Below are 18,588 nucleotides of genomic sequence, written 5' to 3'. Positions count from 1 at the left end.
GCAAGGGACTAAAATTCCCATTTTACAGAAAAGGAATGTAAATTACAGGGAGGCAGAAGTACCTTGATGAATAAGAACTTGAGTCTTCTGCCTCCTAGACTATTAGTACTTATCTAGATCACCTCTGTCTGGGGGAAGAGCTTTTATCTGATTCTGCCAACCTCTGGGTCACACAAGCCAGGGGCCACCTAGGAATGAAAGCAAAGTATTCATTTGCCTTTTTTCTCCTAAATAAGAAGGAAAGCAGCCTCCTCTTTCCAGTTCATGGCCTACATGCTGGCCATTCTTTGTTCCTCCCTATACAGAGAGAGTTCACTGTCAAAGACCAGAGGCCAGACTTCATGTTACCCAGCTCTGGGCACTGCAACCTGTCCTCAATTTCAGGTAGTCTTTAAAAGACTGGTGACCTTTGACGCTCATGAGACATATGTCCCTGCAGTGGATGAAGACCTAAGCAAGTAAGAAAAGTCTTGGTAGGGTGTGGAAACATATTCTTTGGCCAGGAGTCCAGCCTGCAGAGATGCAGGTATAGTGAGACCTGAAGCTTATGTACAATTTTGACAGCCCATTTTAGAAATGTATGCAAAGTTACTAAAATAAAATTTTGCATAAAAGAGAATATTTACTTATAAAGATAAAGTATATCATAGCATGCAAATTTTAGAAAACTGACAAATACCACAAACATCATAAAATGAAGATTAAAGAACATAATATTTGTATTAATTAACTGCCTAATATACTTTTGTTTGAATCTTTCCTACATTTTCACCTGTACATGGCAATAATTTTATGACATCATTCTCAATGCAGAGAAGGGAACCATAACTCAGACTTCTCCTCTTTAGGTTTCTCCACCACTGCACATTGGCATCCAGTGCTGGGCCATGTAGGGCACATTCACACGGCAGCATGGCCTCTGGCCTCACATCCTCCTGTCAGCACCAGGCAGGTCATCTCAGCAGGTGGCAAGAACATACTGGAAGCCATTCATACAGGAGGACAGTCAGCTACAACTTACCTCTGCAAGGAAGTCACTTTGTGTGAGTCACAAAACCCCAACTCACTGTAATTGCAATGCAACTCTCCCTTTAGCTGGATCCAAGAGCTGTCTAAAACTACTCCACCAACAACAAATTAATAGGATTTGTCTGGAGAAGGTGGGGAGAAAAAGTGGCCTTAGCTGACTGCGTTTAAAATATCTTAATGTCACAAATTTTTAAAAAATGATCATTGGATCATATTTCTAAGAGTTCTCCCCATATGTTGAAAGGGACTCATGGCAAGTGCAGAACCCTAAATGGAAGCTTCTTTATCTTTATGGTAAAATTACCACTGGGTCCCTTCTTAGTCTCCCTGCCCCAGCAGAAGTGGAGAACAAGGAGGAACTCTGGAAGAAAATATCTTTAACAGATCTGGCATTACTTAAAGCACCTAGACTCTAATCACAAGCCCAGCTGAAAATCTGACCCAAGCATGCCTGAGATGAACAGACCTTAGTTAACAGCAGGCTGCCATCCTCACAGCAGATTTGGTGTACATCCACAGGCTGAAGTTCTCACTCTTTGCCAGGACCTAACTGGTCCACTCATCCCTCTGACAACCACACTTTTTCTAGGAAGGAGGAAATCTGGCTGTGCGAGTTCAGCAGATAAACACTTTAGCCCAAAACTTGAGTCTCTATTTGGTACACAATGATCTCTTTGGCTTATGTAATAGAAATGCATGGCTGGGCGTGGTGGCTCATGCCTGTCATTCCAGCACTTTGGGAGGTTAAGGTAGGTGGATCACTTGAGGTCGGGAGTTTGAGACCAATCTGGCCAACATGGCAAAACCCCATCTCTACTAAAAGTACAAAAATCAGTTGGGCATGGTGGTGTGCCTTTGTAGTCCCAGCTACTCAGGAGGCTTAAGCAACAGGAGAATCTCTTCAACCTGGGAGACGGAGGTTGCAGTGAGCTGAGATCATGCAACTGCACTCCAGCGTGGGTGATGGAGGGAGACCCCATCTCAGAAAAAGAAGAAAAGGAAAAGAAAAAAAAAAGAAAGGCAGGTGCATGATCCTCAGCCCTAGGGTTAGGCCCTGACTCTTACATAAAATGCAACATGTCATCCTCAATATGAATAAATACATGTACATGTAATACAGGTAGAGGCATACCATTAAAACAAAAAGTACTTTAGGAGTCTCCACCTACTGCATGATCCTCCCCATGAATTTGATAGCCTTGTTAAAGACAGAGGATTTGAATAGCTGTACATCTACTGATATGCTTCTGTCTTATTTATGTCTTTAGTTAATTCAGTGGTTCTCATCTAGTACACAGGACTACATAAGATTTTAGCTTTAAAATTTTGCATATTTTAATTTATGGTTAGTAGAAAGGTTTTCAAGTGAAGTTTTAATGATATATGATTTTCACCTTACTTGTTGACTTTTGAACTTAACCACCACACAAAATGTGACTTCACAGTATTTTTGTTCATTAAATCAAAAAAGTAAATAATTTCCAATGAATAATTGTAAGATAGACACTTTGGTCCTATAACCTGGGGATGGGGAGAAGCAGAGTGGAAGCAATAGTGTGCAGCATTCTGATAAACCTCCCTAGACACAAAAAGGAAATTGCATCTCTAATCTCAGTATCTGATTAAATATGAAAGAGAGACAGGGTGGTGAGAAAACGTCACATCTTCTTGGATAACTCTTGAAAGGAGGGCTTCAAAGCTCCACATCATAGGGCTTTTAATTGAGATTCCATATTTCTCTTATGAATATGAACTTGTACATTATTCAAGGAAATTACATTTGGTTATAAACATTGAAAAGACTTGAGCTTTTTTTTTATTTTTTAATATCTGTGTTATTCAGATGGTAATGAAAATCAGAAGTTTCAAACTGGCAAATAACAGCTAAGAAGAGTACAGCGGGGAGCCTAGAAGTCAATGTGTTTACCCAGTTATCTGGTCAAATCTCACTAAAGGCAACTCCAAGAGATGACCCCCTGCTTCCTATTTTTTCCTTCTGTTTCTAGCAGATACTAAACTTAGATTTTCTTTCATTTTTAAATTCCTCTCTTGTTATGCATTGTTTAAATGTGATTTTAACACACATATGTAGTTATTCTACTTGTTTTCTGATGATTGGTTTCCAATCTGATTTTATTCATTCATCCCATCAACAAATATTTATTCGGTACCTACTATGTACCTGACGCTATTCTAGGCATTGGAAATACAGCAAGGAGCAAAAATCCCAATGAGATTCTATTACATTAAATCACGTGAAACTGCCACACTTATAGGTCAATAATAGTCAAGGTTCAACATTTTGACATGGTGCAAACTAATGTCTGGGAAACAAAAATATAAACATAATTGGTAAGGATTTCTGTAGTGTTTTAGAACCACTTCTTAGATTATAGTCTTTTACACAATGCGCTCTTATTAGACCCACCACATCAGGTGAATTCTTTGTACTGACTTCTTATCCCAGCCTTAAAATCTGAAGCTCAGTCCAGGAAGCAGTAGGTGGCCTCAGTGAAAAAGCTACATTCTGTAATTTTCCTATCATCTCACTTTTGCTTTCATACATTTTGGCCCATGATGAATGTAACTTTCTTATTGGTTCAATGATGGATTTTTAAAGCATTTATCATTCTTCTTTCAAGAGTTTTGTGGGTTTCTTTTAAATAGGAGGTTTGAGAGAAGACTAGTTGAATAATATCTAAAATAAAGTCAGCTGCTGGTGAATCTTGAGAGCATTTTTATTATACTATTACTCTCAGTATAAGATATGCTGAGAGCAGACCACATGCCTGATAAACTAGATGTTTGTTCAGTTTTGATGGTTCTGGCTTTGGTGGGGTGTTACTTTTAACAGAATTTTGGAATTAAGTTCTGAGAAATTTCAGGACCTTCTGCAGCCCACTGATGAATGAACTTCTATGAACCTCCTGAGAGTTACGATACACCCATATATTTCTAAAAGAAGATATAGTCTGGTACAAAGGGCAAAAGAGAAAACTGGCTTCCCAGAGATAACAGATATTTGGAGGCTCTTGCAGCACTAAGAGGGTGCAAAAAAAGCCCCAAAGCTGGAGGGAAGAGGCTCTTCCACTCATCAGCTTTGTGAGCCTTGATACATTCTTAACCTTCTCAAGCCTCTGCTTCTCAAGTATAAAATAAAGACAAGTTCCTCCATTCCACAGATTGTTAAATGACAGAACATATATTAAAGTGCTTTGAACACTAAATATAGTTTCTGCTAAATATATAGAAAGACAGTTTTCAAAATGGGAAAATAAAATTCCAAGGAAAAGCAAGAATGCGTGGAGCGGGCAAGGGAAGGCAAGGGAAAAGGGACAGTGGTCGCAGAGCACACTTCGTTGCTGCTGCCACTGTGCCAGCCCCTTGGGTCTCAGTGAGGCCAATGATGCTCCAGAATATGAGACAAGCCAGTTTGGGAGCAGATTGGACCCAGCTTCATTCAACATCACTGCCAGTTATTTGATTACAATAGAACCCAACATGGTGCAATGTATATTGACATGTCGTGCTTTACATGGGAAGGACAGCTGTTCCAGGGGAAAGTTAGCTTTCTCTTCTGTTCCAGAAAATCCAGCACAGCATCATGGTGCAAGGCCATCAGCCTGTTAGAGCAGGCAGATAGCTAGACATGAGCAGGAAGGGAGAGCCCCTGAAAAAAGGGAGGTCTGGAAAATCTCACACCCCAGGGATCATCCAAAACATACAAGCTAGATATGAGCAGAGAGGAGGGGAAATACTTATGCAGAAAGGAACACCCCTTGAGATGCCCAGTAATCACTCACTCTGCAGTTAACTGGTCAGAATGTAGTTAGCTGCATGTTGATAAGGAGGAAAGAAGACAACAGAGAAATTCCTAAGAGATAGGCAGGCACAATCTTGTAGATTTGACTGCCATGCAAACTTCCTGGGGTGGCAGTAATGAGCAATGCGGCCATTAGGTAGAATTCATATCCAGCACTGGGCCCAGGTATGTGCACCAACTAATGATAATGATAAAAGAGATAGAAATTATTTAGACAGATAGTGAGGGCAAAAGATTTCTCAACAGACCTTCCCTTCAAACAAAAAGCAGCCCTAGACTTTACCTCTTTTCTAACAAACAGCAGCCCGAAAGATTGAGCTGCAAACATAGATAAGGAAGCCAGAAGCTCACACAAGGGGAGGCCTGCATCTACACCAACAGAAAAGGGCTACCTGGGGGCCAGGCATGTCCACCATGGGGTTCCACCTTCCCTTTTTTATCAGAATGTGTACAGTAAGAAAGAACTGGACAACAAGGAGAATCTCAGACAGAGAACCCACCTGCATATTAAAAGATGGGGGTGGAGGCTGCCAGAGATTCATGCCCTATGCAGATAGCACACCTGTTCCTAACTTGTTTTTTGCACCCTATGTAGATATGACACCACCTCCCCACTAGCTCATGTATAAAAACCCCTGTATTTCACTGTGGATGTAGGATACAGTAAATTCCTCTTTAGTTTAGCCTGTTAACTTCCTTTAAAATTCAAGAGGGAGAAAAATTGTTAAGTTCAATGAGTTCTGAGTTTCTCTTCAAAGAACAAATAGTCAGTATGTTCAGCTTCCCTGTTCTTGGTTCTCCATTTTAAAGTTTAACTTCCTCATTCTTTATACCTCCTTGCCCCTAGTTTCAGTAAACAACCCCTTCTAACCCTCTATCACCTGTTCTGTCCTTAGGCATCCTCAGTCACCTGCTCTGTAACTGCTCTTCCCACTGAAACTACTCAACTCACCACTCCGGCTCATAGCCTCCCTCTCTTTAAAATAGCCAATTGGAATTAGCTTAGACTGTGCAGTCCAACCCTAGCCAATAGGGGAAAGACACAGTAGTAGGGACTAGCTGCATTAGGAATAAGATACTCTTCCCTGCCTTATCTCTTGCCATTGCTCCATCTGCAAGACAGACTGCTTCTATAAAAGTAAATTGCCGTTGCCTGAGTGCTATTTTCACTTTGCAGCACCGAGCATTTACTTCCAACAGTGGATGAGCAACTCATTTTCCTGGGTACCCTCTCTGTAGCACAGAGCTATTCTCTTTCTTTTGCCTATTAAATTTCTGCTCTTAACCTCATTCTTTGTGTGTCTGCATCCTTGATCTCCATAGCCATGACACAAAGAACCTCAGGTGTTACCCCAGACAATGAGGCTGCCTCAGTAAGGAAAGGTCCCACAAGCATGGGATGGGAATTAGATGGGAAAACAGGGGGGACATAAGGAATAAGCAGGAAAACTAGACAAAGAAAAAGGTGGAGAATTATGACAGAGGTTGGAGCTTCAAGAATAAATCTGGTATCATAAAAACCAAGTACAGAACTCTCATGGACTACTGGCTCGTTCTCTTTCAGCAGCCCATTCCGCCTCATCTTTCATAGTGTCCTACCTCACTGAATAAACTCTCTACTCTCTATTTCCCTTCAATAAATTCTCTTTATTTTGGAGGTAGGAGTGCTAAATTCTCTCTTGGCAGAATTCTTTCTTCCAAGTATTACTAAGAAGCAATTCCTGCACTTCCCAGCAACAAGCCCACACCAAAGAGCTGCATCCTCAGCATGGTTGTAGGACAGCTTAAGGCATATGAAGTCTCCATCATATGGTTCCGCTAGATATTCCTATTAAAGAACATTAAGAATGTGTGGGTTTGCACCAATGACATGTTCAGGCTTGCCCTGTACAACATGGGTGGACCTCCTCCCAGCCAGGCACTCATGCTGTTTCCTCCTGCCTCCTCTTCTCAGTACTATTCATGCTCCTCCAGTTGCTCCAAACATCATACACAAATGAGCAGGGCTGTGGTGGGAGTGAGTGCAGTGCACTGATGCCACCAACATGCTGTCCATGCTGTTTGGATTCTACTAGTTGCATGTGGTGGGAGAAGTTTGTGTTGTACCAGCACATGCCTTAGGAAGACTTGAGTAAAGCAAAGGTTTGTCCTTTTTTTTAAATCTACAGACAAGTTGCTCCAATAACTCAAAGAAGTGAAGGAGAAAGCAGCTGCCTCACTAACTAGACACTGATTTTTTTCAGATATTTCAATATCTCATGATACAATAAAACCATATGATTTGTTTCTCTCTCTAAAAAAAAATAAGAATTCAAGACAAAAGAAAAAAAAAAACTCTGAACTATTCCAGGAACTGAAGTCAGAGTCCCCAGATGACTAGACAGAAAATTTCTAGGCAATTAGAGAAGGAAGCGTCAGTGACCTTGAGCGTGAATTCACAAAGAACAGCACAGAACCTGTATTTATACACTGCTGGTGTTTTAGAGTTTGCATTTTTCCATGGCAAAGTGGGAACAGGCCAAATGAAGAGAATACACTGGTTTGCAAACAAAACAGCTTGAGTTCACATCCTTGCTCCACCACTTCCTCAGAGTGTGAGCCTGGGCAAGTAAAACCACATGGCAGAACCCCTGTTCTTTATCTGCTAACAGGTAACAAAAATGCACATAGATTCAACACACACAGTCCATGAAGTGTCTAAATATAAAAGCTCTATAGATGTAAATTCATTCTCTGTTGTACATAGTATCATACATAGTCCTCATACCAACCCTGTAAACCGCATGATCTGCCTGAGAACTAGATTATAACAAATGTCTGGAGAGCTGATGTTACCTGAGGTAGTACAGTAAAGGTATATTGTTGATCCTACCAGATGAAAGTCAAACAACTACTAAAGGTATGTATTAAGATACATAAAGAAAAGGGCATTTGCCAGGTCAATAGCAGCATACCAGGTGCCAGGGAATGGGCTGATTTTCTTTAGCAATGAAATCACATCTGGAACCACAGCTGCAATTGGAGTCACTATCAGATTGAGTTTGTGATAATTCACTGTCATTGTCCAACATCCATCTGTCTTCTACACCAGACAAATAGACAAGTCGAATAAAGATGTGGTAGAAGTCACATCTTACATCTTTCAGGTCTTTGGTAGTGGCATCAATCTCCAAAATTTCTCCAGGAATGCATTGTGCTTTAAATCTGCAAGCAATATACGGTGCTGTTTCTTTAGCCATGTCATTCCTTATCCTGAGATAAGGGTTTTGAAAGTGGGCGTAATTTCTCCTATTGTCACCCCTAGTATTCCACAAAAAGAAAGTTTTGAATTACCCACAAATTTGGCCCATTTTGTTCCCAGGGGAGGACTGCTTCCACCAATAGGTACAACAAATTGGTGATTACTTGAACTGTAAACTGACAGGTAACTGGCACTTTGGATTCCTCCTGGCACCAATTCAACAGTGAAGCAGGGGGCCACTGTACTAATTAGGATAACTGATACTTTAAGAGGATATAGAGTTTCTACTACTGCATATTAGAGGCAAGGAGGCATTTACATGCAATTCAAGAGAATCCCTGGAGCATCTCCTAGTACTCCAGGACCTAGGAATTAAAGTCAATGGAAACTTTCAGTGATCCAATACAGGCAGTATTATTAATGTCCCAACCTTTTTGGAATGAAGTTTTGTATCACCCTATCTAATAAGGAACAACAACCAACTGAGGTACTTGGCAGAGGCAAAGGAAATATGGAATGAGTGGTGGAAGAAGGTAGTAATAAACAGCAGCTATAATCATGTAGTCAGTTTCAGAAACAAGGGTGATAATAGTTATTAATACTTTTTTTAAGATGAATATGATTTGGTACATATCAACCAAATGTTTTCCCTTTTCCCTTTCCCTCTTCTATTCATTACCCTACCAAGTAACATAAGCTATGGTTAACTTTATATCTCAGAATCTAAGTTATAAAATATCAAAGAAGAAATGTGACTCAACAAGAAGAGTAATACACACCACCCAAAGATGAATAAAAGGAATTTGTATCCACCTTTTGGGAAGAGTATTATGTGTTTTTGCATTATATTAGGCTGAAGCACAGTTTTTCATCTATCTTTACTTGGAGGATAAGTATGTTCATTTGTTTGTTTGTTTGTTTGTTTTTGAGACGGAGTTTCACTCATGTTACCCAGGCTGGAGTGCAATGGCGCGATCTCGGCTCACAGCAACCTCCGCCTCCTGGGTTCAGGCAATTCTCCTGCCTCAGCCTCCTGAGTAGCTGGGGTTATAGGCACGCTCCACCATGCCCAGCTTATTTTTTGTATTTTTAGTAGAGATGGGGTTTCACCATGTTGACCAGGATGGTCTCGATCTCTTGACCTCGTGATCCACCCGCCTCGGCCTCCCAAAGTGCTGGGATTACAGATAAGTATGTTTAAAGGAGGTATATAACAATTTAGCTAAACTGAAACTATGTTTCCCAGATTCCATTCCCTGCATAGTCTCCATTACTATAGCAAAAGGAGACAGACTGCACAAGATTTAGAAGGCAGAATGAAACAGTAGACATAGTCATGTGCTCAGAAGGTCAGGGCAGGGCAGCTGTTGCAGGTCATGTACATCGTTGCTGACCTGCTGGCTCACCTGGCTGAGTATGGGGCAGGGGCCAGGCTCATAGCATCTCCAGCTCCCACTGCATCTCTTCCTTCAGGACCAAGTGCATATTTCTCTAGGTGATAAAGGAGCTAGCTTTTCCTACAGGTCACCCACATCATCAAAATGAGCCATGGAAGTAATGAAAGACTGATGTGTATTCTAGACCATTCTGTGGGTTCCAGGACATCTTCACTAGTCCCAGTTTGCCCTTGTATTCCTCTAGTTAGTTCATATCCATCTTCTCTTCTTGACTGATGGCCCTACTGCTTTAGGCTCTAACAATATACACTGAACTAACAGTGTTTCATATTCTTTGTAACCAGCTCCCACAATTGCATACATCCAAATCCCTACAGTAAATTCCCTATGATATAGAACTCTTAGCATTTCTTCTCTGATCTACTCTAACTACAGAGTACACAATTTAAGTGGTGAAGCTGGAGTTCACCCCCACCTTGTCTCTAATACTGATTTCAGGCGCCTTCCACTAAACAACTGCTGCCTCCACCATAATCATCTGGGGCCACGTCACTGGAGGGTATTGGTGGTTTAAAATGAGGTGTTGGCCACCATTCTCCCTCTTTAGGAAATGGAGACATAGAGCTATATGAAGACCTACAAAATAGTAAGATGCTTAAATGTCTGATTCAAGAGAACAGATTAACAATCTGAAGTCAGCCTTGAGGGGAGGTCTCTGGGAGCAGGCCCTATCCTAGGGACTTCCTTCAATTTGGCCCATTCAGCACTTTTGGTTGCAAATTGCTTAATAAAGACAGAAGGTGTGTTGATCGCATTTTCAGATGACAAAAGGGTGGGTCAGCTAGCAAAAATGCTGATTGATAGAATCAAGAATTCAAAAGACTTGACAGTATGAATAACGAGTCACAGCTAACAAGATGAAACTTAATAAGAACAGATAGCAATTTTTACCCTACTCAGCCCTACGCTGGATAGCGGTGGTGCCAACAGCCCTCACTACACTGGAAGATGGTGCTGGGATATCACTTGAGCTCAGTGTATGCTGAAGCACAAGACGCTTAATGAGAGGTTTGCTTTAAGCAAACCCTCCTGAGTTCAAAAACCATCTCCACAAATACAGGCTTAGAGAGACTTGGCTTAATGGCAGTCTTTGTGAAAAAGATATTGAGCTCAATATCAATCAATGCTGTGATGATGGAAGTATTCATTAGTACTTGGGCCTCATTATTCAAAGTATGCTGTTTCAAAACAAGTTGAAGATCATTTTACAACTTGGCATTACTCAAAATCACAGAGCTGAGGTTTGGGACACAATGCTAAAGACTACATTTTGGGACAAAGGGTTTGACTAATACGGTGATGATATATAATTAAATCATATAAAGAACATATTAAAGAGAGTGATCATAAGAGTTGGTTTTAAATAATTTAAAGTTTTCATACATATAGAAAGAAATAGAATTTTATTCATATTTCTAGATCACAAGTGAACAGAAACAAGAGAAAGGAGCACTTTTGCTCACTATACACAGGCACATAACACAGCAGTTATGTCTGGGGTCTGGAGCCAAACCACTTAGGTGAGAGTTCACAATCCACTCCCCAGCCATGTTGCAAGTCACTCAGTTTCTCTGGTCTCAGCTTTCTCATTCATACAATGAGAAAGAAGAGAGTAGCCCCTCATATATTTGTTGTGGGGATTGAGTGAAAACAAACAGTATTTACCTCAAGTGGCTTTTGTGAGGATTAAATGAGGCAACACATACTTGTTGAGCTTTTAGAAGAGGTCACATGGTCCAAGGTCAATAAATACTCAGTAGATTTATTATTATAAAAAAGTGCATCGTGATGTTTATACCCATCCCCAAACAGAACACCCTGCAATGTGAGCAAACTATATCCTTAGTCTGCATGTGTTTAAACTAAGACAGGCTGTTCACTGATCGGGGATATTGTAGAGTGGTGTTTCTCACACTTTAATGTATGTGTGAATCACCTTTGCATCTTAGTAAAATGTGAGATCTGAATCAGCAGGTCTGGGGTGGGGCCTGGCATTCTGCGTTTCTAGAATCCTCCTAGGTAACGCTGAGGCTGTCCAGGTACCACACTCTGAGTCGCCAGGTTGCAGAGGAATTTTTGCACTGGATGTGAAGAATAGCCTTAAGTCCACTCTAGAACATTCAGATTTTGTGATGTTATAAATCTGTGAATGGTAATTGTGTTAAAGCCACATTGTAACTGAGTTATCTAGAGCAAATGACTTAACCTCTTACCTTGTTTTGATAGTTTCTGCAAAGCATTTTTTAAGAAATGAGTACTTTTAACAGCAAAATCTAAAGTCCTCAGATGGAAGCGGAACTACTTCAACAGAGGGTTTCATTTCCTAATTGGTTAAACATCTGTTCCAGTTCTGAGCACAGATTTATCTTTATCAAATACTGATTGGTCTCTGGCTCCTGCTGGCTGCTGTGTCCTGTTGTGTCGGGGAACAAAGCAGGGCAGCTGTGGGAAGTCAGGAAGCCTCAGGAGGAAGGCCATGAAGGGCTGAGAGACAGAAAAGAGAGAGGCATATGTTTCTGGCAGGCACAGGAAACAGAAAACTTGACTGGCTTAATAGCTGGATAGAACCAGATCGGGGCTAAGAAGAATCCTAAAGATCACCTGATCCATTGTCCTTCATTTTCAGATAGCGAAACAAAGATTTTGTGGGAGGTGATGATCTTCTGGAGGTAATACGTGCAGATGATGTCAGAACTGGAAACCAGGACAACTGGGTCCTGATCCAGTGCCTACCCCTGGCCCACACCTGCCTCACACCTCCTCCTGAGGACCCCCGCCCCAGGAATGCTGCTCAGCCTTTCCAGGGCAGTTTTTTCTTCATGCTTCAGTTGCCCCCAGGGTAAGGAGGGTTGAGGAAGATTCTGAGGAGACAGAGAGCAATAAACTATTGTTCACTCAGGTTAATTTCTCAGGACAAAGCTACTCCAAAAGATCTAAAAAGCATTTCTACATCGTTCAGCTTGCTCTCTGTCTGATTTACGAATATGTCAAACAGCAAATGGGACCCAAACACCCATGGCCTTGACACCCTCTCAAGAGCCAAGGGCCAGGGTTAAGCCCTGGTTCTCAACACTTCTCCCCTGTAGGCTCCTGGGTTCTCTCCTACACCCTTGCCCTTTTCAATTTGTGCATGGTCCTTGTCTCTATAAGAATCAGAATTAAAAGGTGCTCTGACATTAAAAGGGATACCTACTTTTCTTTCTGTGAGGATTGGGTTACAGAAGAGCAATGGGGTGACTTAGAAGCTTTGGAGGAGAGAGGGGAAGCTGAGATGCCACCCAGAATTATTTCAGACCCATAAGCCCCTATTTCCCCCCAGATTCCATGTCTTCCTGTTGGTTGAGAGCTTGGACACTTTTGGAAGAGCATCAAAAGTCATGAATTCACACTAACATGAAATGACTAGCATCAAGACCTGTCCTGAGAGGCTGACGCTAGGTGACCTCCACTTAACTGCAAACCTTTTCTACACGGGCAGGTTGTCTCTTTCTACAATGCACTGGGAGCCTATGAGTGGAGTTTTCCACTCCTGGCTTCCTATATTCTGTGCAGCAGTTTAGGAATGAAATCTCATCTCTGTATACAACCTAATGTTCTCCCAGAACATGTGGCTCTACTTCTTACTTTATAAATTTGCTGAAGAAAGAATCAACAGTAGTAGCCATCCATCATTTAAACAAAAGAAGATGCATTACTTTTTGCCGTAAAGTTGTAGCAACAGATCTATTATACATATCTGCAAAAGAAGAGTTCCTAAGTAGTGGTATTATCGAGAGACTTCTAGAATCATGTATTTGTTAGCCGCTCTGACACAGCATTGATGGTCCAGCCTCCACAGTACAGCCAACATTAAGAATTCAGAGGGTGCTACTCAAAGGTGAGGTGGCGAATGATTCTCTGTACTGATTGGATAATTTTTCAGTTTCCATAGAACTGAAGGGCTGCCACACATTTATAAATGTACCCGAGTCTGTGATACACATGGGTGGGCAGCAAAGCCAACTGCAGGCAGCAGGAACAGTTTGAGCAAGGTAGTGGCATTGTCACATTGATTATCACCTAAGGGACATTGGAAAAATGGAAAGGACTAGAGGAACAACAGCACATTGCTCTTCTCTTTTTGCTGAGACGTCTCTCCAACATTTTATATTGAAAACAAATTCCATGATTAGACCAATGCACTAGAAGATAATGGCAGAGTAAACCTTTTACCATGCAACTTGACATGGCAAATGAGTTATGCATTGGAAATAGATCACGTGAACAATTCAAACACAACCTAGTAAATCCTGCTGCCAACCCTGCAGTCCTGTGCTTGTCATCCCTTCTTCAGCTTCAGGATCACAATGGCACGCAATAACAGAGCCAATGTCAGAACACAGCTCCCCACAGAGAGGAGAGCTCCCCAGAGGACGGGTAAAAGAAGGATGTGCGTCAATGTCCTGGGTATAACCAGCTGGGGCTGGTGTTGTGAGGGGTAAAGGAATTTATCAAGATACCTGTGGGTAAAGAAAGGCAGATTTATTAGAGAAAGTATGAAAATATGTTACAAGACTGCAATGGGCAGCAGAGCAGAGTAGAGTGTGCAAAGAGGCAGGGGCCGGAGGGATTTTTTACAGGGTCACGCTGAAGGGATGACTGGAACATACAGAACAAGGTTGTGCTGCTGGGGCTACTTGTGGACTTAGGTCTTGTGCCTGTGGGTTGTTCGTGATTAGCTGTTTCTCAGAACAACTGTTTATTGTTCTCCCTGACCTGGGGCCCTCCCCTACCTGGGTCCCTTCCTCATTGTTGCTTACTTATCAGGACTCCACAGTCAATACTGCAGCTGTCCTCAGTAGTTAGAAATTCTCTTCTGGATATTTTTCATGGAGGCCTTGGTAGTTTTCCACTGCCTCAGAACAAGCCAAGTCCTAAGGGATGACCACAGAGAGGGAAGATTGTGTAGAAAGATCAATGAGAAATGACCACTCTGGTTTTGCTTGTGGCTGCAAAGTCAGAACTAAGAGGCCTTTTATCCATATTTGCATGCAATTTTCTGAGTTTGCTTTAATGGATATGACATTTCATTAATTCTGATTCATTGTGTACTCAAGCCAAAACACATGCAGTTTAGCTCCATTTACTGACAGAAAATAGAAGCTGAAAAATCCTAAGTCAGAGTAATAACTGAAGGTGTGTAATTACTCATTACCCAATCAGCTACAAGGTTCAGGGGGCAAGAATGGTTTGGAGATAAATTGCAACTTTTGTGAGTGAATCTGACAGTATGGGTTACTAGGTATGTTTCTTGTGATTAATGACACAAGGAAGAAAGGTTTAGAAAAGGTGTTTCCACTGATTCCGCTACTTCTAGGCTGACCCTTAAAATGTTGCTACCAGTTACCAAGGAAAACGTAAATTACAGTAGCAAAGCATGAATTAAAAAGAAAAACACAAACATATTACATCCATAACTTCTTACTCTAATTAAAAAGAAACTCAAAATGATAAGTTTTAGGATGATGCCAGAATGGGTCATTCAGCTACAGATCTCAACTTTCTCAGAAAATGCCCTTACTAAAGAAAAAAACAACACAGTTGGAGCTATTTATCATGGTTAATTAATGTACGAGTTTAAATATAGCACAGTTACTGCACGGGTTCTGACATTGTTCAACATTTGTATATTAATAAAATAATAAATTATTATAATTTAGTTTTCTCATTTTTCTAACTTTCAGGTTTCTGGGTGTCAAGTGGGTACTTGGCAGGTAACTCATGAAATACATCCCAGAGAACCTTTCCGGGATTGGGAATGCTGTATTAACCACACACACACACACACACACACACACACACACACANAAAAAAAAAAAAAAAAAAAAAAAAAAAAAAAAAAAAAAAAAAAAAAAAAAAAAAAAAAAAAAAAAAAAAACACCAAACATTAAGAAGCAGAACCGGATGGTATCCTGTGAACCAACTAATGGAAGGGTCTGATGGGGCTGAGAAGTTGAGAGAAGTCTAATTTACTAGAGATTGTTCAGGAGGGTTTCACACGGAAGGAAAGGCTAATATGGATCCTTGAGGATGAGCTGGGATAGGTTCCAGAGAGACAACAACTTGAATAATACAGTGGCAGAAATAACCCTGATTTGGGGGAGAGGAAGTATTTCATTAAGGTGACAGTAAGAGGATTCTTATTCATAAAGATCAGATGAATATCTGTTCTATGTTCATGATATTGGGCAATGATTAGAACCTCAGCACGACGGGTGGTAAAGGCAAAAGAGAGGTGGGAACAAGAAGCCATGAAAAGGAGACTTGTTGGGATCCAGGGACTTGTTGGCATCCAGGGACTTGTTGGGACCCAGGGACTTGTTGGGATCCAGGGACTTGTTGGGATCCAGGGACTGGATAAACAGGTACCTGAGGTGTTATGGCTGGCTCTGAGACCTTTAACCTGACTAGGAGGTCAGGAAGAGAAACCAGCTTTAAAGTAAGATAATTCATTTTTTTGCAAGAAGATGTGCTATAGAGAATGGCAAGTGTGGGCAGATGTGCAAGTAGACATCTGGATCAGGAAACTGTGAATGTGGGACTAAAGCAGAAGTGTGCACCCAGAGGTAGGTCCGGGCACAGACATCCACCAGCTCGGTGTGGTTACGTTGAGTCCAGCCCCACATACATTTCCCTCAGTACCGTTGCTGAAGCCTCACATGTGCATTCTTCATGGGCAACCCCTTTCCCAACCCCTCCTTACTATGCAGCCCCCGTTCTGAACAAACACTGGACTAGCAGCCAGAACATATGTCAGCATCTATTTATGGAGGACAAGTAGAGCCATGTGTGGGGAGAAAAGGTCCTGTTAATATTCTGTTGAGAAGGTCCAGCAGATGATCTGATGGGGAGGATATGGCTTTAGGAGTCATTATAGTTGACTCGTGATTAATGTAAGCATCAAATTTGAGAGTCACAGGACCCTTTGAGAGCATTCAATAGGGTGTTTTGAAACTTTTTCAATCAAAATATTTTTAAAAATAAAAACTAATATGGAAATGTAAACAGCTAAGCTGCTTCCGTTGGGGAGTTGGGTATGGGAGTTTTCAGAACCCAGAAGACACCTCCATGAAGTACTGTTTGTTCCGGTGCAGCTGTCCTATCTTACAGACGGGGCTGCTGAAGCCAGACTGGGGACCCCAGAAAACACAGGCATACAGGGACTGTGACACAGGGCTACAGGCTCCCAGGCTAGGACCACCACACTGCTCCAGAAAACGAGGAAGAGGCCCCAACCCTACTCTGTATTACATCACCCCAGGATATATACAATATAATATTGTTTCAAGTCCCCTTAAAAAAATCAGTAAAAACCCACTGCATATCTTTACCAACCACACACACACACACAAAAAAAAACAAATTAAAGGGCAGAGTTTATCCTCAGAGATGGGACAGAGGCCAAGAGAAGGCACTCCAGGGTTCAACCTCTCCCCCAGTGCCAAATCATAAGGTGAAGCCACCATCCACAGAATCTGCCAGGTGCCCCAGGGCAGAAGCGACACTTCCTCTGGTTCCCTTAGCTACACAAGGTTGTTTTCAGCATTCAGCTTCCAAGTCATCTTTGTGCATTTTGTAGCAGATCCCCCCCTGCAGTATCCCTGCTCGAAATTTCACCCCCAACAAAGTGTCCTGCAGAGCCTAGCACTGCACAGCTCTGGCTTCAGGGAGAGGTTGCCTGGGGCCTTCTTCCATTTTGAGAAGAAAGCAAGAGTCTAATTTGCTGTGAACTGTCATGAGCAATAAAATGTTCATTAACTTTAATTGTAAACACTTTAAGTCCCAATCATTGTAATGAAAGGATAAATTGAAAAATCAAGAGTTAAGTACCCTTTTAAAATTTCATATCTTCTATATTCACCTGGCCTTTTAAACCAGACAAAGTCAAATTAAACAATGCATACAGTGCCTGCTCCCAGCTCCATCTGAATAAAACCTCACCCACCCAACTTTCAATGTCCAACTCTGATAAATCCTCTTTCAACTGGAAGGAATCTGCCCACTCATGGTACCCAAAAGCACTTTTCTGGTATTACTAATAATGGAACTTATTTTTGTCTTGTCTTATGTTTTATTTGTCCCAATTAGATTGAGTTACCTGCCAACAGATACCCCACATCTTGCTCATCCCCATCATTTTAGATCCAGCAATAATGTCTCCTGTGCAGATAGTGCTCCAAAATAATTGCAGATGGAGCAAATGAATGGTTAATTTTTTTTGTTTGAAAATGTATTATGAAATACTGAAAAGTGCATTAACTTGTTTAGCCTATATCTGAAACTGGATTACACATGATTCTGAAGAATTCTAGTGTCACATACATCATTTTGCTTTGCAGTCTCACACCTAACACTATCCAGCTAATATATTTGCTACCTTGATATTTACATACTGCAGTGGAGTACCTAAGTTAAGATAACCAATTTTACACTTTAATTTAAATTATTCCTTGTTTCTGCCTATGATAATTCTTCAGCTCTTTATAACTAGGCTTTAGGAAAAGGTATGGTCAATGACTTCTGAGGAAAGAGATTATTTGAGACAAATACTTAAAATCTATGTTTTTAATTCAAAAGCAGGTATCCAAGTCATCAAAAATATTCATTGACTTTTCTATGGGAAAAATTAAGTGGGTATGTGCCCTAATCCTGGGAACTTAGCCTCTTAGCAAAATTAAATGGCACAAGTCACATAATTTCTGCTTAATCCTTACTGTGATGAGAATAGCAACTAAAATGACCACTCCATAGATTACAAGGTCTTCATTTGTGCAAATGATGACTGATTCTTTCTGCCCTCAAACTGCTAAGATTAATTATGTACAATGCCTAGACTGAATGATCTCCAACAAACCAGCTTACTTTTGTGCTAGTATATCTAGTCCTACAGTAGAGTCAATGAATGTTATCAGAATAAGAATTCTGCTGCTTAGAAAAAAAGAAGGCAGAATGGCTTTGCGATGTATCTACTTGAGTACGCTGAACTACATTTCCCAGAG

The 18,588-nt window shown here is 41.1% G+C and overlaps 1 pseudogene; it reads left to right on the top strand.

Moving 5' to 3' along the window:
- The first annotated feature begins 4,451 nt into the window (after nt 1-4,451).
- LOC119470983 lies at nt 4,452-6,887 on the top strand (annotated as a pseudogene).
- Nucleotides 6,888-18,588: the final 11,701 nt, after the last annotated feature.

This window comes from Cebus imitator, unplaced genomic scaffold, assembly GCF_001604975.1.
Source record: "Cebus imitator isolate Cc_AM_T3 unplaced genomic scaffold, Cebus_imitator-1.0 Scaffold1, whole genome shotgun sequence".
Lineage (NCBI taxonomy): Eukaryota > Metazoa > Chordata > Mammalia > Primates > Cebidae > Cebus > Cebus imitator.
This window is presented reverse-complemented; position numbering and strand designations above follow the sequence as displayed.